Genomic DNA, 6,000 nt, shown 5'->3' on the forward strand with positions numbered 1-6,000 from the left:
ATTCTGTTTCTGGAGCTTCACTAATAACAGCACACCAGGGGCCTCATGTACTAAAGGTGCGTACGCACAAAAACATTGCGTACGCCATATTTCACGCTCACGGTCTGATGTACTAAATTTGACTTGAACGTGTGAAAGTGCGTTCCCCCACGGAAGTTTTGTTTTGGGCGTACGCCTTTTTTTTGTGCGTATGTATTGTGTATTTGTCATTTGGCGACACTTAGAGGCGATGCATTGAAATTACAACTATTAAGATATCCTTTATGCACACATTGAAGTAAGCATTATTGGGTAAAATAAAGTAAATTAATCAGACAGTTTCATTGTCTTACAGAAATAATCGTTTAACGTGTTTCCACTTAGCCTAGATCAGGTTTGCGCTGGAGTTGTTGGAGATGCAGCGTTGGCATTACTGGAAAATACTGCTAATGGCCGAATACATTGAGCGCGCATTTTCCGTGACCATTATGTTTTTTTGGCCCATGATGATGACTGGCTTATAAGCAGTTTTAGATTTCCAAGAGCATAAGAAAACAAGCTGAGTGCGTGACGTGTGTCTTTTTGGTAGGCAATTCATTTAAAGCATTTAAATGAAAGCATTTCTCTTAGAATAATAAAACTTAAAACATGGGTAATTATACGCTATGCGTATATAATATTATTATTATAATTTATATTAATAATAATAATAATAATAATATTATTATTATTAATAATAATAATAATAATATAACATTATACTCTGCGTAATTGAGGGAGGAGTCGTGGCAAGTGTGCTGCTTTCGTGCATTTGCGCTTGATTTCAAGTTGATTGTGATGTACTAAGAGAAAGTACGTGGAATTCTACCTACGCACGGTTTGATAAATCCGGATTTTTTTGTGCGTACGGAACTTTTCAGATCTGAGCGTACGGAACATTTTAGTAGGAAGTCCACGCAAGTCTTAGTACATGAGGCCCCATATCCAGAAAATGACTGATGAGCCATAGCTGAGGTGAACTAGATGTGTTACAGCAAGGCAACAGCCAGGGCAGTGGTACTCCAGGACTACAATTGAGAATAAATTGAGAAAAAAGCATTGTGTCTTAACTGTTTTTTGTGGATGTAATGATTATCTACAGTGCTCTACAGTGTAATTCAGGACAGGCCAATCAGCAGGAAATCAGTGTTGTCCTTGCAGTATGAAGTCTTACATAGATCTTTATTGTAAAACAAGCTGAAGATCACACTGAAGTTTTTGAGGAAGTCAGCTACCACACTTCATGCTAACACACTACCACTGAGTCTTGAGAATTTCTTCAGCTCTCCACATTTTACTTTTGAGGAATTAGTTGGTGAAGTGGGCAGTATGTTGTGGCTCACCATCTTTTTGCAGACTGCAACATTGTCACACACTAGCTACAGTACAAGTTATCATTCTCATGCAGTGTGTTTTCTTTACTTTTTTACATTTTTTACATTGTAGATTAATGTTAAAAACGTCAAAACTATAACGGAACAAATATGAAGTTATGTAGTAAATAAAAAGGAGTTAAAACAGAGCTTTGCTAATGAACAGCCTATGCATAAATACATTCAAAAGGCAAACTTTACAAAATAAACTATAGAGAACATGTTTTGCTTAGAGTGTAAAACCTATTCATCAAATTAGGGTGATGATTATGATAATGATGAATAGCATAAAACTGTAACTTTGCTTCTTGAGTTGGGTCAGACTTTGACACAAACAAAAGCAAAGCAGTTGTGCATGCTCAAAGACAAACATACAAGCAGAACCCAGTATTTCTAAGTAAATTTACTTTCTAATTACATTTTAGGACATTATGATAAAGTACAAAAAAGACAGAAGATAAAATATGCAACACGAACAACTGCTTACTTTCTCCGCTTTTATACTCTTTTGCCAGTTTTCCTCGCTACAACTGCACACTGTTGCCGCTTTTAGCTTCTTTGGCTCAGTTTCCAAGCTACAACTGTGCACTCTCGCTGCTTTTAGACTTTTTGGCCCGTTTTCTGTGCTACACAACTGCGCACTCTTGCCCCTTTTTTTTTGGCCTGTTTTCAGTGCTACAACTGCACAATCTCGCCACTTTTAGACTTTTTGGCTCGTTTTCTATGGTACAACTGCGCACTCTTGCCGCTTTTAGACTCTTTGGTCTGTTTTCTGTAATCTAGCGTTCAAACTTTAAACGTTCAAACGTTCACAAATATCACATTATCAGACATCCCACGTTATCAGTCAACCCCCCCCCCCCCCCCCCCCGCCAAAAAAAACTTGCACACACACAAAAGGATAACGAAACTATACTTTTATTTTAATACACTAAAAAATATATATATTAAATTTAGAGTATTCAGAGGTGAAATGAGTTTTATATTTTTTCTTTTTGGAAGGCTCTGCCTCTGCTTTCCCTGCCTCCGCCATGATCTGCTTTCTCTCACTTACTGAACAATTCCTGTCCAGGAGGGGGGAAAAACACTGCCCGCCCACACTAAAAACTGATTGGCCAATCAGAACCCTCTCTGTTTTCTCTCTCTCCTTCCCACACGCGATTAGAGATAAAAAGTCTGTCCTGTGTGCGCGTTTGAGTACAGTGCACTCTTGGGGCACTCGTTCTGAATTCCGGGAGATTATATGTGACTCGCGGGCATCCGGGAGCCACTACCGAAATGCGGGAGACTCCCGCAGCTTCAGGGAGACTTGGTTTGCCTGCTTAACCCAACTTTCATTTTATTTCTAAAATATCTTGAGGGCCACTCCAAAAAAAGAAAAGGGACACAAATGGCCCACAGGCTGTAGTGTGGACACCCCTACACTAGGACATTACAGGTGTAGCGAGCCATCACAACCAATATACAGCTGGTGTTTGATGAGTCAGGTTTAAAGGAATTAATACATGTAAGGTCCAAAGGATCCTCACTGTCTGCAACATGTGCAACAGTGAAGCAGCTATTTAGGTAATGTATTTTTTTTAATGCATCGATGTTTTGCAGCATCACTAAGCCATAGGTTTGTTCAAACCCCAAGTGACCAGAATGGTCATGCAGTGACATCAGCACAGTGTTTCTAAATCGTTGATGAAGAAGTAGCTTTTGGCTGGTGGTTTATTGAGACACATTATAGAAGACTGCATCTTTAAGCTTCAGCTAACTCCACTCTTTAAAAAAAAAACAGGGATTATCTGCATGTTTATTTTACTGTTTTTTTTTTGTTTGTTTAACTGCTTTCCAAACTTCACATAGGCATGTGTCTTAGTTTCAGGTGAACTATCACTTTCTGACTCCAAAGAGGCAAACGCTGTTTGTTAACTGAGGTCACAATACAGAATGCTTAAGTCACAGGTTAACAGGAGGCACCAAATAGAGCATCAGCTCTATAAGGTCTAAATAAGGTATTAAAGTCAAGATATGAGATTAATGATATAGGTCTGTAATGCTGCTCAAAGGAATTTTATTCTGTTTTGTCTCAAAAGTGATAGAATGAGGTTGATAGGATAAAGCATTGGCATCTGTGTTTTACTTGCCAGGTTAGTACACAAATAAATAAGTTCCTATTCTCTACTTGCATACATTCTCTTCAGAGATCTCTAATTCAGTGATCTAAAGCAGGGCTAAATAGAAATACCTGAGCACTTTTTTCACAAAAAACGGCTCACATGTCATTCATTCATACTACAGACGACAACTAGACATTTTAAAAAGAATGAAAAAACGATAGAATGAGACCTTTAAGGGTTGGAGAAAGCTGTTTCAAACACGGGTTTTTAATCCCATATACAGTCATATGAAAAAGTTTGGGCACCCCTATTAATCTTAATAATTTTTAGTTCTAAATATTTGGGTGTTTGCAACAGCCATTTCAGTTTGATATATCTAATAACTGATGGGCACAGGATTGAAATGAGGTTTATTGTACTAACAGAAAATGTAATATGCATTAAACCAAAATTTGACCGGTGCAAAAGTATGGGCACCCTTATCATTTTATTGATTTGAATACTCCTAACTACTTTTTACTGACTTACTGAAGCACAAAATTGGTTTGGTAACCTCATTGAGCTTCATAGCCCGGTGTATCCAATCATGAGAAAAGGTATTTAAGGTGGCCAATTGCAAGTTGTTCTCCTATTTGAATCTCCTCTGAAGAGTGGCATCATGGGCTCATCAAAACAACTCTCAAATGATCTAAAAACAAAGATTGTTCAACATAGTTGTTCAGGGGAAGGATACAAAAAGTTGTCTCAGAGATTTAACCTGTCAGTTTCCACTGTGAGGAACTAAGGAAATGGAAGACCACAGGGACAGTTCTTGTTAAGCCCAGAAGTGGCAGGCCAAGAAAAATGTCAATAAGAGTGATGTTAAAGAAGCCATTTCTGCAAGCACGCCACAAACAGAGTTGCCTGAGGTATGTAAAAGCAAAAGCACACCTCAGGCGATTCTGTTTGTGGCGTGCTTGCAGAAATGGCTTCTTTCGCATCACTCTCCCATACAACTTCTCCTTGTGCAAAGTGTACAGTGACACCATCTGCAGCAAGATGATGCTACAGCTCTTTGGAGGTGGTCTGTGGTTTGTCCTTGACTGTTCTCACCATCCTTCTTCTCTGCCTTTCTGATATTTTTCTTGGCCTGCCACTTCTGGGCTTAACAAGAACTGTCCCTGTGGTCTTTCATTTCCTTACTATGTTCCTCACAGTGGAAACTGACAGGTTAAATCTCTGAGACAACTTTTTGTATCCTTCCCCTGAACAACTATGTTGAACAATCTTTGTTTTTAGATCATTTGAGAGTTGTTTTGATGAGCCCATGATGCCACTCTTCAGAGGAGATTCAAATAGAAGAAAAACCTGCAATTGGCCACCTTAAATACCTTTTCTCATGTATCCAATCATGAAAAAAGGTATTTAAGGTGGCTACCTTGGATACCTTTTTTCATGATTGGCTATGAAGTTTAAAGCTCGATGAGGTTACCAAACCAATTTTGTGCTTCAGTAAGTCAGTAAAACGTAGTTAGGAGTATTCAAATCAATAAAATGATAAGGGTGCCCATACTTTTGCACCAGTCAAATTTTGGTTTAATGCACATATCACATTTTCTGTTAGTACAATAAACCTAATTTCAATCCTGAAATATTACTGTGTCCATCAGTTATTAGATATATTAAACTGAAATGGCTGTTGCAAACACCCAAATATTTAGATTATGATTAAGAGTAATAGGGGTGCCCAAACTTTTTCATATGACTGTAGCTCCAAACGGTTTGATGGGGTGGAATATTTATTTAGGACTGTCATCTCTCTTGCCCTGTTTTTTCTCATTTGTGGAAGCTGTTACACAATGATAAAGTAGTTGGTTATGTAGGAAATTTTATTCTTGAATAATCTTTTGCAAACCTACAGTAACAGCCACAGAAATCCTGGAATGACCCATCGAGATGTGATATTCACTGGACAGGGCCAAGTACAAACAGTGTCTACCATTGCGGGGTCAGTGGAAATAACATTCTCCAAACAATGTGACGAAAATAATTGACTGAAGTGCAGCAAAATTAACATTTGTTTATAGAGCGTCCTTACTCTTTCTTTCTATGCAGCATTTTGTGTAGGTGCCCTTCATTCTCCCTGAGGGTCAGGGACATGCACAGAAATCTTGAAGGGCAGTTGCTCTAACCTGAAGAAAGGCCAACCCCCCCCACCATCGTGATGACACACCCACTTTTTGTTTTTTCTAGAAACATGCACTGACCTTCTTTAGGTCTCCTTCACCTTAAACTTTAGCAGGGATTGTACGGAAAATGAACAAATCAGGTACATAACTTATATGAATTAGAGGCAGGGATGAAAATTAAAATACCCTACTGCTACAAATATGCCTAATTGGCATATTATTATATTATTTATTATTATTCTATTATTATTCTATTTTTATTATGATATTATTATTTATATCTAGATTATAGCTTGTCTTCGTTTTTTCTACATGTCTGTATTAATTTTAAACATT

The sequence above is a fragment of the Astyanax mexicanus genome, chromosome 3 (assembly GCF_023375975.1).
Source record: "Astyanax mexicanus isolate ESR-SI-001 chromosome 3, AstMex3_surface, whole genome shotgun sequence".
Lineage (NCBI taxonomy): Eukaryota > Metazoa > Chordata > Actinopteri > Characiformes > Acestrorhamphidae > Astyanax > Astyanax mexicanus.